The sequence below is a fragment of the Anas platyrhynchos genome, chromosome 1, assembly GCF_047663525.1.
Source record: "Anas platyrhynchos isolate ZD024472 breed Pekin duck chromosome 1, IASCAAS_PekinDuck_T2T, whole genome shotgun sequence".
Lineage (NCBI taxonomy): Eukaryota > Metazoa > Chordata > Aves > Anseriformes > Anatidae > Anas > Anas platyrhynchos.
Genome location: NC_092587.1, coordinates 56,402,743 through 56,429,984, shown reverse-complemented (window position 1 = coordinate 56,429,984; position 27,242 = coordinate 56,402,743). Strand labels below are relative to the sequence as shown.

General features: G+C 44.7%; 1 protein-coding gene and 1 long non-coding RNA gene across 5 annotated transcripts in view; one reads left to right on the top strand and one right to left on the bottom strand.

The window, feature by feature from the left end:
* The window catches only part of SYN3 (synapsin III), a 189,523-nt gene that overhangs the window by 53,757 nt on the left and 108,524 nt on the right, over positions 1 to 27,242 (bottom strand). The gene's annotated exons all lie outside the window — the stretch shown is intronic.
* The window catches only part of LOC119715638 (uncharacterized), a 67,424-nt gene that overhangs the window by 37,001 nt on the left and 3,181 nt on the right, over positions 1 to 27,242 (top strand). For 2 of the 4 annotated variants that reach the window (XR_005262903.2, XR_005262901.2), the window contains exon 2: positions 21,238 to 21,329. This is a non-coding gene — a long non-coding RNA (uncharacterized lncRNA). The other 2 variants (XR_005262902.2, XR_011809445.1) reach the window with 2 other exon arrangements.

The following is a 27,242-nucleotide window of genomic DNA, read 5'->3' as shown; positions in this document are numbered from 1 at the left end:
AGTCTCTTGCTTATCAAAATACCACCAATTCAACAGTGCAGAGTTGCCTAAGAAAAGCACCTATGAATGCTCCAGGAATCTCAGTGCAGCTAGTTACAAGCATTAATAAAGTTAATTAGGCCTCAGAGATACTTACACGTCTAATGCCCCTTTCTGTGGTATCAACCATAATATATTTGGGGCAGAGTGACAAAGCGTTGCAATTGTACTGAAAATGGCTGAAACATCCTTTATTTTATCACAGAACAGCTACTAATTTTCAAACCTTTCCCCCCTAAACCCTATAAATCTCAAAATACCTACACCAAAAAAAAAAAAAAAAAAAAAAAAAAAAGATCTTAAAATAAAACAGAAATTAAATTTCCTTCTGGACTCCCCACGGGGTTCTCCCATCCTACCAGCGGAATGGTGACTTCAGTTCAACGAATGACTCTCTGAGTCATTCAGCACAGAAAAGGAAGGAAAAGGGAAAGCATTTAGAATGGGTCTCCAGGGCTTTAGCCCACGGAATTTTTCCTCAGCCTACAGTCTCTGGAAGAAGCGGAGGAACCCCTTGAGCAGGACGGGATTCAGAAACATGCGATGGCCTGTTTGTGATGACTCACATCACATCAATAGCGGAATTGTCCAGAGACCGATAGAATGTCAGGACTCTTTCTACCATTGTGCATCCACAAGTACCAAGAAATACGTGTTTCCTATCACTCAGCCCAGCTTTACGTCAGGCTAATACATGTCAGTCTGTCTAAATGTATGTTTTGAAAACAGAACTGGGCTTGAATATATGTGGAGTGTCTCATATTCAGGCTTATTATTATTATTATTATTAATTATTATTATTATAGTTCACAAGTGTTTCTGTTGGAGATTGCATGGATGTAGTTACAATTTATTCTTTGTTTTTAGCCAACTGCACTATGTACCTTGAATGCTACATATGTTTAACAACATCTTCCATGAGCAGGTTTCATGCGGACAGACCATCGTCTTATTATAAGATGCTGTTTGACCTGAAAAATTTGCCTTCTGGTGACCATTCAGGCTGGAATATGCCACCCTTAAGATGAAAGTAAGGGGAATTTCAGGCAAAGCAGGAGGCTGTATGCACTTACACATACACACTCACATACTCAAGCAAAGGAAGAGTTGCTGGTTTGCCCATAGTAAAGAATACTTGTGGCTGCTTCTTTGGGAAACTGGCAAGTCCAACTCTGAAAAAAGGCAGTGAAGTGTAGCACTCATTGGGTTTCTTCATCCTTATGAAAATTTGGCCAAATTTGGTCAAATTCCAAACTTCTGGAACTTGCAGTTTGCACATGCTAAGTGCAATCTTGCCAGAGATCTACGCTAAACTCATGAAGGCACCTGTCTGCTCCGAGTGCGCTGCTGAAATACAGAAGTTCACAAAGATTCTTCCACTCCATTTCAAGTCTCGGGTACCATAGGTACTGAACTGAAAAAAGGGAATCTGGGTGTGGAAAAATGAACAAACAAATATAGGGAAAACCAATTACCTTGTGTGAACTAATAGGCAACAGTTATTCCTGTATGTGTATATACTTCAAGTACTTTCAAACACTTTCTGTTTTGTTTTTCCAGGTTATACTGGACTGATACGTGATCTTTTGTCAAATCAGTATTATGGTTATATAGAGTAACTCTTACTTTATATAAATAGGGGTAATTCAGGGCAATCTAACCTTCAATAAAATGCAGATAAACTACCTTACATTTACAGCATGCTAGGTCTTCATGCTGATAGATACCTGTTTATAGCCATGAAGGGCTGATTGTGTCTGCTCTTCACGCAGTGCAGGTCAAGGTGCCAGATTTGGTGAGTCACACGAGTGCCAATGTGTAGCTGCCAGAGAGAGTATGTCAATTTTTTTCTTTCAGTTTGCTTTGTGGTAAACCTATGAATGGTCATGCCCATATACTGTTAAAAGAACCTTATTAAGGTCAAAAAGTTAAGCACACAAACGTTAGGAAATGCAGCCTTCAGTTTCCTTCCTTGTACATAAGCATTATGAATCAGTCCTTAATTATATGACCATGGGTTATTTTTTCCACAGGTCCCCTTCGGAAGGGTCCATCAGGTGGACCTGTTCTGAGGCTAAATCTGGACTTAAGGAGGAGGTTGTTTGCAGGACCCCTGCTTCATTTCTTCCAAAAGTCAGAAAATGCATAAATTATGAGTCAGGGAGTAGCAGAAAAAGAAAGGGCACTTTGAGGATTAAGGCATTTGAAAGGCATCTTAGTGAATTGGATTCTGTCCCTAACTGTGCCTAAAAGTCCATATGAAATGCTGAGAAAATCACTTGAATCACACTTCTCTGTAGGAAGTAGGTTTTTGTCCCTCAAAAAAAAAAAAAAAAAAAAAAAGTGCCTTTTTAAATTGAAACACTGGAAACTGATTTGCAATTTTTATATCGTGCTGCAATTAACCCCCGAAAATGACATCTTGGTCTGGTGTTTACATATAAAAAAAAAGAAGAAATACTTAAAAATTGGAGATGGTGTGAAAAAGAGCAACTGAAATTATTTAAAATCTGAAGAATATGTTTATCCAAAGAGGTGCTTACAAAGCTTTTTGACAAGTGATTTGAATACAGGATTCAAATACCTTCCTGAGGAGTAAATATGAGGTGTAAAAAGATTCTTTAATGCAGTGGAGAAAAGTAAAATAAGAATCTATGTCTGTGAGCTGAAGCTAGGCAGATTCAGACAAGAAATTTGGCATAAGCTTTAACAGTGAGAGTAATTAATCACCCCAGAAAAATCAACCCAAGCAAATCATCAGCTCTTTATCTCATGAGGTCTTTAAATTGAGACTGGCTGCTTTTTCCTGAACTACTTGCTTTATACTTTGGTTGATCCTGAATTATTGGACTAATTATGGGGTTAACTGAGTGAAATGTATATACAATGTAAAATCCAGGAAGTCAGACTGTGACCTAACAGCCCTTATCGTTGCTAATCCAAGTGCCAGGCAGTCATGGTTGCAGCTGATGTCAGTGAAAAACTTCTCTATGATTATATAAAATGTTAAATAGTGCTACACAGGCAGAAAAAAATAGGGTCTAAGGTATCTCATTTAAGACATTCAAATATACTATATACTTTTGAACTTAATCTCTTACTTGTTCAGTTTTTTTTTTTTTAATCTAGAAAACGAGGCTGATAATCTCTCCTTATCTGGAAGAGATGTGAGTATGCATTGATTATTGTTTGTGAAATTTCAGTGATGAGAACCACTGAAATGCTTGTGGGTAAAAGAATTCTCACTTCAAGGCAGAAGCTGAATAGCAGGAGAAAAATGGACAAGAAATATGAGGAGATACGAGCTAATTCAGTAAGAACGGTATTAAATAAGGCAGAAATCTTGTGATAAAAAACAGCATGTGATCCAGCGATCAAGGACTGGCACATAGATACATAAGCATAAAGGAGGCAAATAAAGTTGTACAATCAACCCCAATTCTGGCATTTCCAAACCAATCTCAAGTTTTTAGCCTGGCAATATCTCTCATTTTATAAGCAGAAAAGAAAATGGAATATAGTAAAATATATAACTGCAGCGTGACATTAATTCACATGTATCTCCTTTGAACCTACTCTGGGAAGAAATCTGTCTAAATTACATAAAAACTAGCATCTTATTCCCAACCATTTGCAGGTCTAATACAACTCACAGAGAAAGACTGGAAAATGGTGAAGGGGAAAGCCAATGGGATGTCCATGTCTGGATTTAGAGAGGTAAAATTGTCAAAGCAGGGGCTAGAGAGGGAAGTAAATTAGAAAAATAGATCATGTTGAAGGAGAGGTGTCAGTTACCATGTGGGTAAGAAGCTAACACCAAGAAGACAGTGTGTAAATACAAGATGATCCCAGACCACATGGAGCCTCTGGTTTTGTCAGGGCCCTGAGCCACTAATGGCACTAATGACCCTGATAATCCTCACCTAGAGCCCACACCCATGGGGCCCCGGAACTCTGTGTAAGCTCAGCCCTGGGCTTTGTCTCCGTACATGAGCTATTTTGGAGGAGTGGTGGTTTCCAGTATAGATATAGCTATGACCCTGCCTGGCTGTGGAGCTGCTTGACCTGGACTTCAAGCTATGGACTGGTCTCTTGGCTTATTTTTGTCCCTGTCTAGACCTGCCTGGTGATCGCTGGACCTGATCCTATCCGTGACCTACATATTGACTTCCTGGTTTGACCTTAGATTTTCCTCATCAAGATAATTCCGTCTTTTGATCTGAACTTTTGAATGGACCTGGGCACCATCTTAGGGTCTGTCCTGTTCACATTTCTCTAGCCCTCTGAGGCTGCGGCCTGGCTGGCAAGGCTCCCACATGGCTCCTGGTTCACCGCCCTTGAAGGAGCAGCCCAGCTCTTGGTGCTCCCTGACAGACTTATCGAGGAGTTTGGACGTCAGGTTCTCCAGAGGGAGAGGCTGCCTTGACAGCAGGAGACACAAGCAGCTGTAGCAAGGGAGGGAAGGAGAACTCTCCAGCCAAAAATAACTAATTTATTTTTTTTTTTCAGCCAAAACAAAGGTTTGGTGACTAGTAGCTCTGTGTGTATGTGTGACTCAGTGTGTGTGCACCCAGAACCACTCAGGGCATAAGATGACAGCCCGAGGAGCATGCCAGCAGCCTCTAAGTAATCTCCAGTTGCTTGCCAAGAGCTCTTGTTGCTTTCCTAAACTTGTGGTTAAAAAAAGAAGCCTCATGTGTTTACATTTGAGGTGGGATGAAGGCCTACCACTGACCAGACTGCCTTATTGTATATTTCAGAGCCTGAGCCAAAACAATGCTGCTCTGACAGAGCCTAATTTCTGATGACTAATTGCTAGCTGGGCGAGGCCGTTCCCTGTCTTGGTCCTCTGCTCTGTTTGTTTATCTTCTGATACTGCTCTGATATTTGAGGAATTGGACTTAAAATCAGTTGGGGAGCATAAATGGTCAGCCTAGGAATGAAAGGAGTAGGGTCTTATGTTTGATGACAGCCTTGATAAGCGTTTTTCAAAAGCTGGTGCAAGAACAGAAGCTGCTTGTAAGCTTTGTGAAAGTGGTATACGTACTCTGCCCAATTTCCAACAAATAAGGGTCGTGTAATGTAACATCTGTATTTGAGGTAGGTTTTCATCTGTGAGCTGAAGTTTGACAGGGGTAGCAAACCTGTCTCATCATCTGCTGCAGAGAGGGGGACTGGCTGGGGTAGTGTCCCCTGCCACCACCAGCAAAGGAACTGAACAGAAGTAGTTAAGCGTTGGTCTGTTCAGCTGAAGCATTAGGTTTTATCATGGGAGCACTTAAGGCTTTTTTAAAAGTCCTTATATATAAGGACTTTTTTTAAAGTCCTTATATAAAGAGGAGTGATACTGTAGTTTTGAATTATAGGTGATAAGCTGGGCAAACCAGTACTACTTGATGTGCAAAGGAAGAGTGGAACACCCTCATCTTAGGCAATAGCTGTCACACTTGGGAAGTGAAAATCCAGTCTAGGAGGTGGATTGCAGTAGCTTATTTAAAAAAAAAAAAAAAAAAAAAAAAGTCTTTTCTGTGGACCGAATGGATTATATATATGCCTCTAGGCTGTGTATGTTCTTGTTAAAGCATAGGTGTTACTGAAGAATAGAAGTGTCCATCAAAGTCAAGACAGGTGGCCAGCTGCAGTTACCTGTAGGGATGGTTAATGGCTAGGGGTAACTTCATTTCTGAACATAACTAAACTGTGACAAGGAGGAGATGGTACTTTCAATGGATATTTACCTTCCTAATGGCTTCCAGAGACTTCAGGGAAAAAGTCCTCATCCGCTCTTAAGATGCAGAAAAGCAGTCAACTGAGAAGCCCTTGCAGATTTTGGTAACACTGGAAAAATTGTGTTATTTCTAGATTTCTCCAGAGTTCAGAGTGCTCAGTCAAAGGCTCAGTGAGCCTTCCTCAGCCCCTTGCAGCAAGTCTTGGGAAACTCATCGAGACTATCACCTCCCACCACTAATTCTGAAGAATTCCTAGGGACTTACTCCTTTGTCCCTCAGGATTTGTGGTTTTTAACTACACAGAGCTACGTGAAAAGCAGACCCCTGAATTTGGTAGTAGTACTGCATTCAGAGTGGAATATAATGAACAGCCACAATTTGCTGGGCACAATGACCAGCATTATGACAAGTGCACGCCACGGTATTGTTCTGGGTGTCGCAGGCAGAGCTAATGCATGTGCAGCTCTTTTCCATTCAGACATTATTGTCTTCTGCAGAGGGCAAAGCTCCTGGGTTCTTTGGTCCTGCTGTCCTTTTATACTGTTCAAGACCTTTCCAGCTCATTCTGTTTCCCAGAACAGGCACTGTCCCACTAACTCCAACCCACAGTTTAGCCCAGTTATGAATGAAGGATGCCTAGCTTGCACAAAGATTATTTTCAATGTGGGAAAAAGCTGGTTCACCTGACTGGATTGCTGGACTTAGTGCACTTTGTCTTACTTTTCTTTGTTAGTGTGAAAACTTGTATGCCTTATATCATGGTTTTCACCATTACTGCATTTCTGATAGGAATTCAGAAGCCTCTATTGTCAGTCTTCTTTTTCTGTCAGGGTTTTAGTATCCCCTTCCATAGATATCCTCATTCTCTCAAAAATTCCAGACATGTGCATGACTCTGGCATTATTTATGAATTAAATCCCCTTTGTGTATTAATGTGTGCTTTTCTGGACAGTTTTTAACATGTTTGTAATGTTGTAGAACTCTGCAGGTAGAACTATTTTTTTTTTTTTTTTTTAATACTTTGGGATCCATGTGTTTTCAGTCTTGGGTCCAAAGAGTCAAGTTAATAAAATGTCAACTGATTATACTTGATTTTATTTATTTCAATCTAGGCCTACTGGTGCTTAGACAGTTCTTCTGAAATTAAGCAGCAAGACAGAGATAATTATGTCTATGTTTGTTTTTGTATCTTGATGTTTTAATCGACCTCTAAAAATTTCAGGCTAGAAATCAACCTAATCAGTGCTAGGTTCAATTTTAAAACTATTTCATGTTGAAAGTTGGAGGTATCACCCCTGGGAGACATTACTGATAAGCATCTGAATGTTGCAATTTATAAAGAAAAAAAAAAAAACACAAACAAAAACGTCAAACATAAAATTCCTGTTCCACGTTTGGTGGTCTGAAAAAAAACAACTTTGTTGTTGTAAGGTGATATCAACACTGTGCCATCACTTAAATCGAGTTTACATGAAATGTGAGTAAAAATATCTGTGCTGGTACTGATTTCAATGGTAACAGTAGCAGCAGGCATTTAGCAGAATTCATTATGAACAATTACTTCTGAATGTAGTCTCCATTTGCTAACCATTCACTTGTCCAGGCTGGTTTCTTCAAATATATGTTTGTCAGCTGGCTGAAGTGAATACGTACAGCCTGGGGGCTATTTTAGAGCTATTTGCAGCTCACAGCACAATTCATTACATCATGTGTGTTATATTTTCTACTTTCCTGGATGTCAGAAACTACAGAAATATTTCAGAACTAAAACAGATCAGACAGACAAAAAGTCAAAGAAAGGGAAAACTTTATAGGCAAGGAACTGAGGATGAGAGCTGAAGCGGCCTGACAGTGCTTACAAAGGAAAATCTGCGCTAGGAATTGGACCCAGACATCCTGAGTGTCAGTCCAGCCTTAACCACAAGACTGTCCCTCTTCTGTTTCACAAATATTATTACAAATTAACTGGTGGTTCACTGAATCCTTGTGATTTATTAGTCATGAACAGTGGAGTAAAATCATCGCATTCTTTGTGAGGATGTAACACTTTGGGTTTGGGTTTTCCTTTGATACTGCTCGTCTCTCTCTTCAGTTAAGAGGTCATTGACTCAAATGTGGGCTGTGAGCTGACTGTTGCCAGAGTGGAGATAGTTGGCTGTCATTGTTCTTTGTATGTAGCTGGAATTCTCACAGGATAGTCTGTGATAAAGAAAATAGGCTGGTAAAAAGACAGCATAGCTTTAGCATTTTAGCTGTCAGAGTGAAGGAATGATTCTTCTGTTCCTGACACCTGAATAAGTGAACTTTATTGCATTAGTATGGGACATAGGCATGGGTCTCAAGATGTTTTAGATGGCAAAACATTTGAAGCCAATTGGCCTTTTGCTTTGGGATCTCTGGGGCAGCAACTTTTCATTCTGGCTGGCTGGCTACCTCTGGAAATGTCTCTATAGATTGTCAGGACCAATAATAAAATGTAAAATGTGCCTCTGCTCATAAGGAATGTATCTGAGCTTGCCAATAAAACTTGGCTTGTTAAGTGTAAGTGGTTAAAATCCCTCCTTACTCCCTGGTGAGGCTGTCTCTGACCAAGACCAGTTAGAGACATGTTGATTGTGTGGCTGATCCCAATATTACTTCCATTGAGCACCTGTTCACCAAAGTACTAGTGCCACACGATCGGGTTAGCTCTAACTTTGAATACCTGTCTTGAATACCTCCAAAACTGAATATTATGTGACCACTGCGTTCATGCTGCACTACCCTCATAGGAAATGTTTTTATTAATGGCTAGTTTAATGTCCCAGGCTGCAATTTGCAGCCATTCTTTTGTGCAATATCATCTGATCACACTGAAGAGAATGTGGATCTGTTATGTTTGTATAATTACCCTTCAGGTAGTTGTAGGCTATTAGATGAGCCTTCCTTTCACCTGCCTACACAAGCCAAGATCCCTCAACATACCATTGCTGATGTGTTCCAGACCTCTGACCATTGTGGTAGATTTCATCTGGACATCCTCCAGTTTTCACATCCCTCTGCAGTAGAGAGGCTTCAGGCTGGACAGTGTGTCAAATGCATACTCAACCAGTGCCAGACAACAGGGAAAATAACTTCCAAATCTGTCAGCCATGCTCCTTCTCCTGTAGCACAGTACACAGTTGCCTTACAGTGACAATGCCCTGCCAGCTCATTCAGGCTGGTAGCCACTGTAACCTCCTGCTCCTTTGCAGGGCTGTTGGTCTGTTGGCTCCCAGCTTGTAGGGATGGAGGGAATTATTCCACCTCAGGTGCACAGCTTTGTATTTCTCTTTACTGGACTTAATGAGGTTTCTGTTGGCCCAGTCCTTAGGTGTATGACGTCCCTCTCAGCTGAAGATAATGTTATGCGTATATATTTATATCAGCCAGCTGTTGTAAAGTTTGCATCTTCCACAGACAGGCTGAGGGTGTGCTTCCATGTTATACAGGTCGTTCATGATGATTGAACTGCAGGGACCACAGGACCAACCTCTGGAGTACATAACTTATTACTGCTGTGAGCAAAGCCAAGTCTTTGATCATCGTTACCTTTTCAGTCTGGTGGTCCAGCTGATTTTCAGCCAACCTAGAAGTCCTTTGTTTCAGCCTTGGCAGTGAAGAGTCCAGAAAGTAATAGAGCTTTACCATTACTAGACTTTTCTAAAGCAGCACTGGAGGAATTTTCTGGAATCCATTCATATTGATTCATCAGAAAGACTGCGTGTGGCTGTATGGGGATGATAAAGGAAAGACCATGTTCAAACTAGAACTAAGCATTCATGGAGGACAAAGTGGCTTTCTTGTACTGGAAGCTCCAAAGTTGTTTTTTCTGTCCCATTCTGCTTTTGTGTCTAGAGACCCAATCAAATTGTAGCAGGAAAAGGTCACTTTCACCTTGTGTTGTCCAAACCTGTTGACTCAAAAGATCCCCTTCTAGGAGAAATATTTGGCATTACTTCATAACATTTAATTACAACAGCCTTCTCCCTGCCACCCCAGATAGATTGGAATAGTTTCAAAAGGTCAACAAATTATATCAATTTGTCTTTAGATTTGCTTTGGCTGCAAATCCTTTATGGTGCGAAGAGGGGGCCAAACCAAAAATGCTCCCTCTCCAAATGTGCATGGCTCTGGATTCAGAGATTTTATATCCAAACTCTATGCCTGTAGTCCATGTCTGTCAGCAGGAGGTCAGAGACAAAAAACACCCCACACATCTAGGTCAGAGCTCTTATGAAGGGGTCTTTTATTCATTCATCTCTTCCTCACCCCTCCTCTTTAGGGTCCAATTTCTTGTTGGTTCCTGTTAGCTTAAGGGGAATTACACATACATATGGTAAGGAGAGAATGGATCCCTTCTTCCTCTGTAGACAGTAAGGAAAACTAGAGGAAGCATCAATTTGTAATACAAGATGACCAAGGAAATCCTCAGCAATTATTGCGTCACAGTTGTGTAATTATGAGTGTACAGTTTCCCCCGTACACCTGAGAAACTGCAGAGTTGAGCTACATCCCATCCTTGTGCCATACAACAGAATGGTGCCTGAAGCTGAGTTTGAATGCAGAAGTTTCTCTGGTTGTGAAGCCAGCTGGGTGACCTACTTGTACCGTCACTGGATACCGGGCATCCTTGTTCAAGCACAAAATTGGGATTATTGCTGATGTGCTGCCTTACTAGCTATTTCTCTCTGCCATCAGTGGTACGATTTAATCTCAAGTAATCTGAGGTAGAAATGAAACATGATGCAAAGCAACCCGCAGGGCTTTTTACTTTAGGCAGGCTTATTTAGTTTCTCCTGTACAGCGTAGTTTACTGAATACTAAATCAGAAACCTACTGGTTCAGCCCCAGCTCTTTTCGGGGATGGAAGAGAAGCCTCACTCACAACATGCCAGTGCTGTGGTGCGTTAATGCTGCAGGTGTTGCTGATCATGGGAAAGCATTTTCAGAGCCAGGTGTAAGAGATGAGAACTGTCTTTTATAGACACAATGTATGCTTACTACCTCCTGTTCATTAACCCTGGACTATACTTTTATTTTATCAAATAAATTTAAAAAAAAGAAATGTGCTGCTCCAGTCCTAAATCCAGTCCTGCTTTACCCATGGATTTTGCTTTTAGCCTTCAGTGCTTGATTGCGCAGACCCCTGCAGAAGCACTTGGGCCGCGTTGCCCTGTTGGAGGCCATCTTGTGTGGCCTACGCAGGCCCTCACAAGAGATTAGTATGCAGCTCACAGCGCTCATGCCCACTACTTTCTCTTGATGAAAAACCAGAGTATTAACCCGCTGTGGTGCATACATCCAGCAGCTCTCTGAATGGATTATCCTGGGTCTGAATGACCTGGGCCCTTCCCTTTTTCTTCCATATCCCATTGTTTGTTTTTATGGCTTTCCTGCTCTGCACAGGCTGTTATCCCTGGGTGAGGTAGCAAGCGTTGCCACTGTCAGGCTCCTGATATCTAAGGCTGGTTCCTCAGCCTCCATCTGCTTATCCAGCTGCATTGTGCTGGAAATATACTTCCATATACCCTCATAATGACTTCCTGTCAAGAAGGAAGCTGCCCTGCCCTTGCTGTCCTCCCCTTTTCCCCAGGCCTTGCTTTTGTTCCTCTCTGACGGACAATTCAAAGGCACTAAACAACCCCCCAGCAGAGAGGTGAAGGAGCTGGACCCCAGAGGCAGCTTGCTGTGCAGTCTGCAGCGGTCCAGGATTATCTTTTGGCCCCCTTGGCCCCCCTATGAGCCCCTCCAAGGAGATGGGTGTGAACATGGGTTTGCCACTGGGTTCCTACCACCCAGCTCCTGTGTTTGGGACTTCCTCCAGCCTCAGGGATACAGGGAGGGAAATTTCCCTTCAGCTCAATAAACTACTGCAATAAAGTGACTTCAAGTCCTGCATCTTTTGGTTACTTATTCTCTTGGCATTTCAGGGGGAGCCAAAGAATCTGTTTTCCATTTGCTGTACTTTTGCCGGAGACTGTAATTGCTCTTTGAACCTACAGGAGCAGGAAACCCATTAAAGGCCCAAGAGGACAGGGATTCAGTGCCAGCCAGCACATTCCTCAGTTCCTTTCATCCTGCAAGAGGAGAGTGCTTCTGGCTTCTCCAGAAGGGATATTACTGCATTTTGTTCAAATTTAAGCCTGATTTCAAGAGTAATTCTACCACTCACCTTATAGTAATCATTACTCCTTATATTATCATTATTATATTTATGGTCATTACTATCACTAACACCAAAATACCTGTGGAGAAGAGGTTATTAGAGGAAACCTAAGTATCAAGCTTGTCTTTCAGTATCTTGCAGACTGTAAGAACAGGTATGGTAATGAGAAAATCCATGCTGCAAGTGGTGTGGAAAACTTGGTCAAGGCTTTTAAGGGAATGAGAATGCTGTTTATTGTGTGGGAAATAAGAGCTACCTGTTCCAGGTAGAAAAAGCATGAAAACTCTGTGTGTGATGATTCCTTTTTGGTGATGTGGCTACCACCCAGTAGGAATTTGTCTGAGGAAAGGACTGTTGGTTGTGCCTCCCCAAAACTGCTGTTGGTACTCTACAAGAAGTGTCAGGGCTCAGAACAGGTAGGACTGGTATGCTGCTGGATTAGCATGGACGTTCATCACCTCTGCTAATGGCAGATAATCTTCCAGAATATGGTTTGCTCTCACTTTGCCTCAATACTCCATGCCCCACAATGACTTTCTGCTGTATGGGACCCTTATTAGGCCATGGCTGAGTCTGTCCCATGGATTCTGGAAATGGGGAAGCAGCACAAAGAAAAGTGTAAACCAGAGAGGGAATTTGTAATCAAACAAACAAGCCAAAGGTAGATTGGGGTAGTAGTGGGAATAGAAAGACACATTCTGAACAGAAAAGCTGAAATCAAGGCGCTTAGATCTGATGTGGCAAAAGAAAGGAAGCCAGAAAAGACAATTTTAAGGATGACCCAGATGGAGTATGAGACTATTATTTTAGTGTACTTCACAGTAACTAATCTTTCTGTGCCAGGTTTTGGCCCCTCTAACAGTTGTCTCTGTGCTGCTCCAGTCATGCAAATCTGCACTAAAGGTGAAATAATGAGCAGGTGAAACTCAGTGATTGAGCTAGTGATGGCAATACTTGAAGAGGAACCTCCTTTATGTAATTCTGCTTACAAGAGAAAAGGAACTTGCTAGGCAGTGCTAGGCAGCAAAGCCCATCATGCATGCTTGTGCACATCCAACAAAGTTACTGATTTCCCTGTTTGCAGTGGTCATGGGATAGGAAGAACACTGAGCTGAACATCACAGCAACCATCTCACTCTCAATAGAAGGGAGCACTTTGCATGGGGAAGGTTTTCTGTGAGTTACCAACACCCAGTTCAACTCTGCTGTTAACAACAACAAGCTTCTGTGAGTGGGGAACCTTTGCTGGCAATTATTCCAAATTCTATCTCCAAATACTCTTGCATAAAGATGAAGGAACAAGCATTTTTTCCACACCTTGGCATTGCCCAGATAGCTATCTCCTCCCTTACTCATTCTTCTTATGCTCCAGCTTACTTGAAACGAGAACACATATCACACACAAAAAGCCTGCAGAAAAACTGCAATGGCTATGGACTCGAGTGCTCAAAAAGTTAGGAAATCCGGGATTAAAGTTACCCAGGCGACGTTTGTGCAGATGGGTTATGATGCAGCCTTCATTTCCAAGTGCACAGACTGTTTCCTCAGGGTGCTCCCTGGCTCCACGGGCAGGAGGGAACCGCTCTGAGGCTGTGAAAGCATCAAAACAGTTCTCTGCATTAGCCCCTGCCTCGTGCGTTAAGGAAAGCAGGTAGCACAGAAGGATTATTTTTAATATAAATCATTTTCCCAATCCTGTTTGCAGAACAGCCCTGCAAAACAGTGTGTGGATGTGCTGCAGGGCAAGGGTAGGAAGGTGTGGGCTCTGGTGGCAGGGTGCAAGTCTTTGGAGCAATGCTACAGCTGGAGCCCCAGAAGGTTGAACCACAGCCGGCTTGCAAAGGGACTGAGAGCTCACAACTGCAGCTGGGTTTTGTGCTTGGAATATAAAGTGCTGCAGCATGCTAGGAACTGTGAAAACCCAAGTCCTTGTCATTCTGTATCAGGTACTCCAAATCTTTTGCCTCTACTGTTTTCAGTAGGCAGCCTCTTGTCTACAAGATACACGATACCCACGGCAGTGCTGTGAAAACAAATTTGCTGATGTTTCTGAAGCAGCTAGATATGGTATCTCACCGAAAGCCTTGAACTCAAAGTGGGTTTTAGTAATTCTGCTCTCGGAGCGTGGTTTAAATCCTGTGTACTAAAGACGATCCAGGTCTATCTACTGAGCAGAAGGATAAAACAAAGCATGAGATGCTAATTTGCTAATTGAAGAAAGGAGGCAGGAATCCTGTGAGAGAAACGATCTACCTTGCAGGTCTCACACAAGGGAAATTAAAACTTTAGAAGCAGCCTTTGTAAGGGCCTTTCCTGCAATTGTAGCAGTAGTTCAGAAGTTCTTGTGCTCACGCTATACGTTCACAGTCATCTTTTGTAGCCTACGAGTCCCTGCTGACCTGAAATTTTCTCTACAGATAACATTTTATTGTTTTAACTAATAGTCAGCCATAAACTCAATTAAACCAGAGCAAATCTTGTGTACAGATATCTTGTTTTGGAATAAGTTGTTTATTTGATTTGGCTGCCTTTGGTGTGTTTGTACAGGATTGAATTATGAAATACGAAAGTCTCAAACATCTCCCCTCAACTTTATATTCTACAAACTCTTCTTGATGGCTTACTAGCACATTCCCAAGGAGACAGCAGGTATGTGTGGGAGCTGGAGCGTGTTTGCGATGGTGGCTAATGACCCATCAGATTTATTTCGGAAGCCAACTTCAGTACTGCTTCTGATGTAGCAGCCTTTTAGCCCAGGAAATTTAAAAATAACTATTCTATTTTTATTGTAAGGTAAAAAAGGCTGTAATCAAAACAGTATTTTAAAACTTTTTTTTAATTATTTTTTTTTCTTTTAATTTTTTTTAGCACCTTCTCTTAGGTTTCTCCTCCATGTTTACATCGTGGAAGGAAAGGAGCCAGATTCTTTCACCCCCTGAAAGGTTTAACACAGGTTAAAGCAGCAGCTTAGGATTTTTTCTTCAGTAATAACCAGCAAACAAAGCTAAATCCTTTCGCAGAACAACAAATTTAATCGGACAGGCAGCTTTGTACCAGCTTCCGCCAATCCACAGCCCACTGCAGAGGCACAGGCATCTACAGGGCCAAAGCCGGTCCCCAGGGAGGCTGGCAGTACTCCAGCCCCAGCCTGCCCAGGAGATAAAGCCTCCAGCCTGTTGGGAACACGCAGCAAAGCGTTGGGAAACTATTAGAGGAATGCGTAGTTCAACAAGCCTCTACACAGAAGCCTCTGCTTTGTTTTTCTCTTGAGATAAGATTTCATGTTACGAATTCCCAGGGCTTCCCCTGTTTCGCTGGGCAAAGGAATCCTGGCGTAATCCTGTGCCCGAAACAGAGGACAACTCCAAGCCTTGCCACCTGAGATACCTGCAACCACCTGGCAGTGCATCAGGGAAGAGCTTTATAAAGCAGGGACCAGTCACCCTGCTGCACCAAGAGAGCTGACAGCAGCTTATGCGGCCCCATCCATGCTGACTTGGGGCTACCTGAGCTGGGTGCTACCGGCAGCGTAGCTGTGGCAGCTCTGAGCTCAGGCTACAAAACCTGCCTGGTCCCCGGGGCAGTGCGCTGGCTAATGGCTCACCCTGAACTCCATGCCTATGGTTATCAGCACACGCATGAGATAGCTTAGAGCTAGTACGAGCTTGCCTGCGTGACCCGCTGACTGGCCTCCGATTACAATGTCGCTATATGCTTAGCCCCTACGCCCCCTCCTGCGCCGGTTCTTTTGACAGGCCACTAAATACACATAACACATTTTTGAGAGGAAGGAATAACCCCCTCCCTTCTCCACTCAGAAGCTAAATGGAGAAAAGCTTTGTTCAAACACAAGTGCACGAAAGGCTTCAAAGTAATTTTCTTGAAAATGGCTGGGAATAATTTCTTTCTTTGCCTCAGAGCTGCTTTTTCTTACTTTTCTTTTTTTTTTTTTTTTATGTAAATACTTACAACAATGTCTAATTGTCAGAAAAAATGTAAGCTATTTCTTAGTGGGATTCTAGTCTGCCCATTTCTACATTCCAAACTTTTGTCTTTAAAGCCGAGGTCTTGACTAAATTATATAGCTCGACATTTAGCTAGGTACTACCTCTCCAGAACGAGCCTGTTGGGACCGAGAAGCATTCTTGTTAAAAGCCTAAAATAAAATAATCTCTTCCAAATGACTTATTCTTGGCTCTGGCAACTAATTGTGTGTATATGCCCTAAGTTATATTAATGTGGAAGTAAGAGATCACAGGGAGCTTGTAGTGCTGGACGCGTTACTCACACATTAAGCCTATGGCCATGACATCACTGCCCTTGCTCTGGGCTCCAGCGATGGCGTAGCCAAAAAAGTGTAACAGAACACGCCGCATTGTTCCTCTCAGCTGCTGGGGCCATGTTGACTCTGTGAATCACGCTCAGCAGGCAGGGATGATACATCCCGTCATTAGTGTTACTAATGCCCCGGTCTGCGGAGGGAATTTCGCCTGCCCTAAGAAAACAGAGAGGGGGCAGTAAAGCTTGGGAATGGGTCAGAAGCTCATTGGCATCTCTTAGCCTGAGTTCATTCACCTGCAGCACGGATACAACACTAGGATCTTAAATTGTTATGAACGGCATTGTCTTGAGGCATATATAGGATATGTAAGGATATATAGAATATCCTTATCCTTTTGGTGAGATGCCGAGGCTGACCACAAGACACAAAAAACTTGAATACGAGTTTTCCTTTCTCTCCTTTTTGACCTGCCAGCAAGGAGACCCAGAAGGGTTAAGTGCTAGAAAGGAAGGACTGCTTTGCTGGCCTATGTTGGAGAGAAAAGGAGCTGAAAAAGCCTAGAGGTAGGTCTAATACCCACAAATTTAATTTTTACCTGTTATCACACGTGGGAGGATTTGTGTAAGATACAAAAATAATGTCATCATAAAAATGAGGATAATATGAATTTTGGTGGTAGCCCCAAACCATTGGCTGTGCTGACTGTTTCTAGAGCAGGGAGAAGCAATGGTCTGCTGTAGCGGTGCTTCAGCAAGCACTGAGAGCGAGCTTTGCTAAGTACCTCTTAGGAAAGGGATCCTGGTGGATGCCTGTTATTTTATGTTCCTTTGTTCTTTTTCTCCAAAACAGCGCTGTTCTGCTAAGCTATTTATTATTTGGAAGCAAGAAAGTAGAGCTCTGTGAATACTCAGTTTAATTTTCTCAGGTGGGGAGTGGGAACACAAAATTATGTTTATTGGTGACCTTTAGAAATTGAGCTCTGCCTTTGCTGCTGCCAGTCAAGGTCTGGCTGAAAAGGTACACTTTTTGCTTCCTTCATTTTTTCTCTTTCCCCTCTCTTATACACTTGATGCAGGAGTGAGGAAACTGGCTTATTGTTTTGTCTGAGTTCTTTGCAGATTTGGTGAGTCTCTAGGGAAAGTCTGCATGAGGAACCGTTGGGAGCTTGGTACCACAAAACTGGGGCTTCGATTTATATTTTCGTGATAAAGATAGATAAAGAGACTGAAGGTCTGACAGCGTAGCAATTTTTTTACTGCTAAGCGGAGCCTGAATTCTTGCCTGCATCTCACCACGTGTGGGTTGCGGTATGTGAAGGTGTGTAGGAGCCAGACAGAAAATAACTCACGTGAGTTCCAGCACAAGTCTAAGCACTGCAACCTGGTCTTTGGTACAGGTCATACGTGCTGGAGGAGCTCAGCCCTGTCCACACAGCGCTCCCCAGCCAGGGCAGGAGGCCTCACTGGTCTCAGAACTGCCAGCACTGCCCCACTCACACAATAACCAGCGTTAAGGGACGAGATCCCTTACAGAGCCTGGCCCAGTGACCTGACTCAGAGCGGGCCGTGGGGTGTTTGGGGCTGTGGCGGTGCCATGCCCCAGCCAAGGCTGCCCAGCTTCCAGGCAGAGCAGGCGGCCGTCCCTGCCCTGCTGCTGCCCTGCCCGGCCTCGCCCTGCCTGAGGGCCTGCCGCAGCGCTGCCTCCAGCCCCGTTCTTCACCCTCATCTTATTCACACAGACTTCAATTTATCCCCATGCTGTTCCATTCACACGGACTTGATCTGGTGCCACACTCCTCTATCCCTGCTGGAAGAAAATCTCAAGGCCCCTTTTGCCTCACTTTTCTTGCTGGATCTCCTTAAGCGAGGTTATTAAGGTGTCTGACTTCGCGAGTTGCCCCTTCAGAATGGCGTGTCCTGCTGCTTTCCCACAGAGGGGAAGGCTCCATGTGCGAGATGCTGCAGAGAGCTCCTGCCTCCACCCAAAATCTTGTTTTTCAGAGTGACGCACACCCTGCTCTGCTGTTACTTAATGTAAGTGAAGTCACTGCTTTCCTCCCCTTCAAGCTGCTCCACCCTCAATCAGGAGGTCTGGTTCTCCACCCTTTGGCAAAGCAGCTGTTTGGGGGTGGAGGTGAGTTTAGGGGTGGTGTTGACCACCCTCTCTCTTGGAGGGGAGAAAAAAAAAGTCTAGTCCTGTCAAAGGGCTGCCCCGGCGCTGGGAACAGGCCCGACAGCCTTCCCCCCTTCATGCCTGTGTGTGCTTCACGCCAGCACAATCATGATGGGTCTGTGGGGTTTGTGGGTCTGTGGGGTCTGGCCTAGGACACAACGAAGAGCATGAGTGCACTGGCTGCTCTTCATCTGCCTTTTTTTTTCTTGCCCTGGGGGGAAGACTTCTCTGACCCCCCCGCCCTGCTGCTGTGGCAGGTAGGAAGAGGAAAGAGAAGTTTGGGTGTTTAAGTGGTGTGATGTGGGGCTAGGTGCTCTGCTCTGCCCAGGGTTTGCTGACAAAACAGTGAGAAGGAGGAGAGCCTGTAGGAGCAGCCGCATCATTTTGCCTTCCCTCCATCAGCAGCGTGAGTACAAGTCGCCCAGAAGCTGCCCAAACACACACCAGCACCTAATAGTCCCCTGCGGACCACCTGCCAAATGTGCCTGGAACACAATGCGGCGTAGCCACTCATCCTTCCCACCCTTGACATGCCCTTCCCTGAATGCTGGTGGCTATTTTGGCTGGCTGCTTGCTGGAGCCTTTAATGCTTTGGAGACACCGCAGGCAGGGGAGGGAGGCCTGGTATGCGTTCTCCTTCCTTGGAGAGAAGAGTGTTGACAGCTGGGGACACAACATCACGGGGAAGGCTTTTGGGGAATGCCTTCACTCCAAGAGGTGGTACGTCCCCGCAGAACCTCCCCGTTTAAAAGGGGAAGTCTGCGAGTATTGACAAAAGAAAGCACGTCGTGCGAGGAAGGACAAATATCGTGCAGGAAACCTGTCAAAGTAGGGGAGCCAAACTTTTCAGCTGGTTCATGCAGAGGGTGACAACTGGTGGGCACCCCTTCCATACACAGACAGATTGGAGGGGACAGAGCACAAAAACAGGAGGTCTGGCAAGCAAGGCAGCAGCTGGTCCTGTGGTCAGGGCGGCTGGCTGGCCTGGCTTTGAAGGATTGTGCTTTCACCTGCCTTGGAGCAAACACGGTTTTCCTCCAGCTCTGCTGGCACTGAATGAGGAGCTCTCTGTGTATGTAGTTACCTTTCTGCCACCGCCTGCTTCAGCTGCTTCATACCAGCTCCTGGCTTCTGTTCCGCTGCGCTATAATTTATTCACCAACTTCTGCTTTCCCCCCTTCTCACCATTTCCTGGCTGAAACAGCTTCTAGCTTTGCTGTGATAACTCAGCTGCTTTACGACTATTCACTCAAAAATAATTAACTCAAAAATGAAGTGGTAAACAGAAGCTAGGAGTCCCACTAACCTCATTCGTTTATATGGAGGTAGCACCCCTCTCAAATGCTAGCATCCCTTTTGTGCCAGGTGCTACACAAGAAAGAACAAAAAGGCCCTTTCCCAGAGGGAGACATCTCTCAAAATCACATGAATGATTTTCATATTAGACGAGACAGACAGAGTGCACAGAAATAATGAGCTAATACTAGTTAATGCCAATGGTCTAGGACTTCAGCTTTGCCATTGTTACAGAGCTAGCATTCCTGGGTCAGAGAAACCGTATTTTTGGGAAGGATCAGTGGAAATGGTTTTGGGACTGTACCAAGGTCCTCCCATGATTCCAGTTTTCTTAGTCTTTAGCCTCAAAGGAATTTGCAGCTGGCTCAGGCAGAGCTAGAAATCCCCACAGGAAGGGTTTTGTTGATACTCAGACTTTGGAGGACAGTGAGCTTGTCTGTAAAGGGCAACGCATATAGCTGGCCACATCCATGGCACCACACCCGTGGCTCCTCCAAAGTGGCTAGAGTTTCAAGGACTCACATGACCGGGTCCATCCGTCCAGGGATTATTAGGAAAACCTGTAGGTTGTGCGTGGGAGGGAGGCTTCCCCCCTTTCATTCCTTTGGCTTGGACAGGATTCATCACGTTCTGAAAGTGAAACAAGCTGCCCACTTTGCTCTTCAAAATGGAGAGGATCTTCAGGCATCTGCAGAGCTCGCAGGGAGTCTGTGGGAAGCCAGAGCCAACCTGAGATGCCCCCTGCGCCCCTACACGTGCTCCGCTCACTGCTGGGCTTCTCCGAGCAGCCTGGCTGTGCTACACCTCTGCTACCAGTGATGCTTGCTACGATTGCCAGTGGCTGGGTCTCTGTAGAGTGGAAAATAGCTCCTTGTGCAGCACAACCACACCTGGGAAAAACCTGCGGGGCATGGAGAAGAGCCGTGGGCAGCCAGCTCCCTAGGTCTGGTTTTCATGCAGACAGACTGCTGCTTCCTGCCAGCTCCAGGCAGTCTCGTCCAAGAAGTCCTCGTCAGCCTCTTGTTTCCAGTCCAACACCAAACTAGGGCAACCTGCCCAACTAATAACAGAAATCTGCCCCCTGTCAGCTCAAGGACTAGTGCTCTCCGGTCCTTGAGGGCAATAATAACTGCCTTCTGCTGCCAGTCAGCTTCCCAGGACCGAGGTCTTTTAAGGATTCCTCACCTGACTCAAAGCTTTCTTAAATCTGTCTAGTGAAAATAAGGGTCCTGAGCTGATATTCAGGCCCTGGACTTTGTTTTCTTATACAGGCAGGTTCTCTTCCAGATCCCTTAGGGGTTCATAGGCCCTTGTACTGTCCCCAGTCGCACAGATATATCACTCTGAGCAAATACTTTGAGCCCGCAGAGAATCCTCTGCAGATTTGTATGGGTAAGAGGAGGGGAGATCAGGGAATGAAGTCACAAGAGATTTAGGGGAAGGCACAGACCCACCTGTTGCTTCAAGTTTATGGCTAAATTTGGTTGAGATGAATCATCCCAAACCTTTTACCTTCTTTCCGTGTCCTGTAGTGCCTCCGGACATCAGATTCATCACAGACTGTAGGGCAAATGTTATGGGTGGGAGAACATTGGCAGCACATCAGCGCAGGAGCGCCAAGCAGGTAAGACTCAGACTTCTGTGAACATCACGCCTACGGTATGAACACCGCACACAGCAAGCTCATTCACTCCTGGCATCGCAGCTTTATTGCTGCTGTGTTCGTTTTGAACCCTCTCTAATGTGTACTCTGTGCCCTTTGGCAGGGACGCACTCTGCCTGTTACTCATGAGCACAGTGCTTGGGACAATGTGGTTTTGGTTTTCCTCCAGGAGAGCAGTGCTAGTAAGGAATGAAAGCACGTCTGTCATAGTCTGCATAGGAAAGGCAGTGTCCATGGGATGGTAATATCTTCGGTGGTTACCATAAAGTTTTCAAAAATAAGTCATTCCTCTCATATGGTTCTTAAAAAAACACACACAGACCTGGTATGCTAAGAACTCGCAATATGAACGTATCTCCCTTATTTGGAAAAAAACACAAATTGTGCTACCAGTTTCCTGATCCCACTTCATTTTTGATATTTGACCTGCAGATTAGAGGTTTTTATGTCATCTGTCAGCCCACAGAGAGTATCCCAAGGTTCAGTGTGTGTGAGAGATTGGAAAGGGACATTAGGAACAGGCCAGCCACAAACAGCTAAAATGAGCTCTGAGAACTGGATTTGCTGAGGTCTCTGAGGAAAAGAGACAGAAAATGGTTGTTTGCTAAACTCCCACTTGCTCTGCTGCCTCTGAGGACTGCTGGCTCACATCCCTGCTATTCTAGAGGATTTCCCCCACCCGTTCTGCTCTTTTGTAACTCCAGTCCAGTGTGACATGGGATTGCTGCTCCAGCAGCAAGCTGCTGACTACAAACAGGAAACGGGGCCTATTTGGAGCTCGGACTCGCTGATAACACGGACATCACACCCACGTGCAGACAGGGATGCTTCTCACATATGGCAATGATCAGCAGCTGCCCCTTTTCTCTCCTTCCCTCTTCCCCAAAAGGGCTTACAAAGCCCTAGAGGGGTCCTATCTTGAGCTTGAAGCAGTCTGTAGAAAGCACGGCAGCGTGAGGCCTCGGTTATCATAGAACTTGATTTCTTGCACAATTCTTTGAGAGTCTCCGAGGCCAGTAAATTTGAGACTGTAAATCTCCACATGACCAGCGCATATGGCCCTTGAATATGGTATGGAGTGAATTACAGAGAGAGAGCCTATCTTCTGCGGAATCTGATTAAAGGAGTCCTTTGAGAATGATCCCTTCCACGCAGCCATAGGCATGGCTTTACAAGCTGCCCTCCCTCCTCCTTTTCACTAATGCCTGACGGAATATTTTATTTTCTGGCATTAGCATCTCCCTCCTCCTCTGAGGACTTGTCTCAGGATAGAACTGAGTGGCTCTATCTGCCTTCAGACTATATTTTCAAAGAAAAAAAAAAAGTGTAATCACAGTGATACTAGTGGAAACACATTGGGGGAGTAGGAGGCATTGTCGAAGTTGAGGAGCTGGGTTCTGTCTCTGCAGGGAGGAGAAGGAAATGCTCTCGTGTTCACTGGGAATAAGATTTTGCTTCCTCCAGCCAACTCTCCGTGGTGCTATTTGCTTACAGCCATGCACAGCTAACGCTATACTACCCCCCTAGGCTAAGTCACTATTGACATTATATATGATCATTGGTGAAGATTTATTCCGGATGGGGAAAGCAATTTCAGATGAAGTAAAAATTCCCCTTTCTAGCATGCTCCTTCCTGTTCCATGAGGCAGGTCTGTGCTCTTTGTGCTGCTGCTGCTTTGGCAAAATAAATTCCTTGAAACAAAAGTGACTATGGATCATATGGATTTTTTTTTCTTTTTTCTTTCCCAGCAGTAGATCATTTTGTTTGAGCAGTGGGAGAGAGAATTACACTGCTGTGGAAGGTACACCTTCCACTGCTATGCAGTGAGATATGAGACCAGATTAGTGTCTTCTGTTATACCCATACTAAGGATTTATCTACACTGAGCAGGTCTCCATCCCTCCTTCCCCTTTATACGCACTCAGATGGCAAGTGAACTTGAACTGAGAGCCTTTCTGTGCACTGCAGAACCTTTTCACTCAGCACGTTCCTCCCAGTCCTCAGCTAGGTGTCTAGGGAGAGCTCTTCCTCCCTGGCTGGTGTGGTGCGAGCTCATTTTCCTCTTTCAGCTGGCTTTAAGCATTGCTTACAATCACTGCTGCAGATACTGGGAGATGGGAAGAATGTGGGGCAGTCCCTCAGCCACCGGTCTGCCACAGGTCTTGCTCAGGGCACGTGTTCATGAGCCGTACATACAATATGGATTCACATCTGTACATTCAACACCTCCCTGCTTCCTGCCCGCTCTGCGTGGCTGTCATCGCTGCCTCTGATATGCGATTGAAGTCCTTCTTTCTGGGCAGTCTCAGTGGGGTCCAAGGACATTCATCCATACTGCATGCCTCCCCTTCAGAAGAGCACTGACCCGCCCCGTGTGCTACCTGTTGCTCTTGCTACAAACTGAGTTAAAATCAGTTGAACTATGCCAGTATAGGATGCCTTTTTTTTTTTTTTTTTTTTTTTTTTTGAGCTTCTGCTAGTAACGTGTGAGATCATAGCCGTATCCCCTTGCTCCCTGGTAAAGGTTCTTGCATTCAGTGTGAAGGAAAAACGGAGGAAGTTTGCTCTGTTCCTCTTCCTTTGGCGTCACCTCCAGTTGTGCTGCATCTGGTAACAGATTAACTCATCCTCCACAATACCCATTACCAATCAGAACAGAATGGAAACCAGGGCGCTTGGCTGAATGGGCAGAGAAAGGCACGACTGAGGGGTAGCTCAAGTCCATTCAGATTAAAGGAAAAGGGAAGAGGGACTGTACATTTTCCCCTCTATCTTCAGTGGAGAAAGAATACAACTTTCACACATCTGTGCTGAATCAGCCACTGATCTGCTCACTGCTGACGTTAATCCACGAGGTGTGGAACTCGCCCTGCAGCCATGAAAGGGTCCTTTGATGCAGGCGTTCCTCATCACTCAGGAAGAGTGAGACAATGAACAAATGACAGGACCCTCCTTGCTCCCGACTGCAGACCTACCATCGCCTCACCTTTTGTCTCCCACTGTAAGCCGAGATTTATGGAGAAAAATTCCAGAAGAGTGAGGAAACACGAGTGCTGCCTTTTGCTCCAGAGAAGATAGAAATCTGTCCTTGAGGTCAGAAATCCTCCAGCTTCTAGTGCCTTCTAGGCCTGGAGCTTGTGTGAAAGGGCCCTGCTCTAACTGAGGCAGCCGCTTGCTGTTACAACACAGCAGAAATTTGGGAATACAGAAACAAAAGCATTGAAAAAGTGGATTTGGATTTAAAAAAAAAAAAATCCTGTGCTGAGGCAGCCATCTCTGCTGGGATCACCACACAGAGGAACTGCGTCTCACTTTTGACACCTGCCTGGTGACATGCAGGGCAGGAATCGCCGAGTTTGTTCCCTGCTGGGACACTGCCCTCGTATTAGAGACCATTCCTGCAATGAACACCTTTGTTTGCAGTTTCAGGTGAGAAGCTGGGAACAGCTGGACTGAGGGGATCAAGTAACTGGCTTATTTTTGCAGGAGGTTTTTGCAGGTTATGCAGGAGAGGCAAGAGACCGTAAACTTTTCCTGCAGCTGCACCTGTTGTGCAGGTGGAGAGAAGGCCCTTCCTTCAGACGTGACGGTGTCTCCAGGCTCGTCAGTGAAATAAAAAGAGGGATGCCAGCTCCCTTGTGCTCCTCTTCCTGCCTTTCACAAGTATGATGTTTTCAGAGGATTTGAACATGCTCTATAAAACCAGTGGCACATCCTGGGGACCAGCAGGCCTACTGGGCCTCCGAAGGCTGTTGAGAGGCAGAGAGGTGAGGAGAGAAGGATCTGTTTGCACAGCCTGCCAAAAAGGTCTTGTGCTTCAGTCCAGTCGCCTCCCATGCCAAGAGGACTGGATTCAGCGCCCCTGTTCCTCCATGGCTGATCATCCTTGGAGAAGGCAGGCCAACCCTTGAGAGATGAGGGCTTCAGTGGCTTCCCCCACACCACTTCCCAGTCGCCGTCAACGGCAAAAATGGAAAAACAGGAAAATGAAATTCTGGACTGTACCAGGAGGGTGAAAAGCTACAAGGTACTCCCGTATCCCCACCACGCAGAGCAAACCCCAGCAGAGGGATGGGATCATGAGTGAGAGACTTGCCAGTCTGCCAGGCTGTCTGCCTGCTCAATATTGGGGAGTTATTTGGACCTCCACAAATGCATCAAGCAACTGCAGTGGCCAGTGCTCGGATGCAAACCCTCTCCCATGGAAAGTCCTTCTTCCTCAAGCTCACCTCCCAGGCCTCCACAGAGAGACTGTCTCGTTCAAGTTACGTGGAGAGAAACGTCAGACCTGCTTACAGCCATGAATCTACAGCTCATGAACTCTGCTGGCCACAGTGCCACAGAGCTGCCTTAAAGCTCTCTTAAAAATGTGAGGCATTCCAGTCATTTTAATTACCGTGCATTGCATAAGCCAGAAAACAGTTCATACAAAGGAACAACAGAAAAGTGATTTTCGGTCACTTTGGCTCTCCTCTCTACTTAGTGCCAGCCTCCAAAGCTCTGGGAACACCAGCTCTTATTACCATTTGAAGCACTCCGTCTATTTGCAATCTCTTTGTTCAGTCACTTAAAGCTATTGATGCAGTTTAGAAGGGTTTAAAAAGAAAAACAAAACTTCAATTTGGAAATGGCTACAGCAGCCATGAAAGCAAAGCAAGAGAAATGGAAAGTAAAAAAAAAAAAAAAACAACACACAACTTATTATAAACAAAAATGAGAGAAAATTAATTGCTTGGAATGAGGCACAGGCAGGTGAAGCCAAGCAAATCACGTCCCGTCCCCTGACTCTGTCAGACCATCTAATCACAGCTTCCTGGCTTGAACCCTTTGGCCCTGCTCCAGAAATGCACTTAAGCTTATATTTTAACTTTGCGCATGTAAATGGTCGTGTTGACTTCAGTGGAGCATCTTCGGGATAGAACTGTTAGAGCTGGGGAAGGTTAATGGCGTATCTCTAACTGAAAGCTTGGGAGTGGGATAGAGCGTTACCTGTGTCTGGCTTCCAGACAGGAAGGTGACATAATTCTTTGCAGCCACTGAGAAAGAGATCAAATAAAACATTTTCGTATGTATATATAGAATCAAAGACATTTCTGAAGAAAAAGCCTTCTTGTTTTAAGTAGCAGATGAAGTCCATTGATACAATAGAGGAGTTAATAGATTTTTTTTTCCCCCCCAACCTTTTTTATACTCATAAATCATAGCAAATAGGAAAATTTTAAATAAAACAGCCTTCTCAAAGAAAAGTGTCAGAAAAAAACACCACAGGCTTTCTGAGAGAGAAACAGATAATCGGGAAACAAGAGAACATTTTGTTAATGCAATGCACAACCGCCTCAGTAGAGTTGCCTGTGACATGGTGTGGGTGTGCTGTCAAAGAGGACATCAGGTGGCTCCGAAAAGCACCAGTCCTTTCCAACCCGCTAGACAAAAGCAGAAAAACAAGGACATCCCCTAGAGGGTGTGAGGCTGAACTGATGGAAAAGATATAAGGATCGTCAACTTCAAGAAAAGGTTTTAGGATAAGACAAGACTTTGGAGTAACTTGGCAGCTGCACACTGAAATGCTGGTGGCAGGGCTCCATGCTCATGAAGCAAGTCAAGTTGCTGCGGGAAAGTTAAAATGGAAAAATGCCCATACTTCAGAAGCATTTAAAATTAATGTATTTGTTCATCAAGGTGGCAGGACTGTTGCGACTACGGGCTGAAGCCTCCTGCCTTCATTCATGAACTGAGCTTGCTCAGTTTAAGCCAGCTGAGGTCTGTGATGAGCTGGGGTGTTTTTAGCTGCTACATGTGTCAGGGTTTTTTCCTTTGGTGGTGGTAGTAGTGTGTGTGTGTGTCCTTCTTTTGTTCATTCGTTTGTTCCTCTT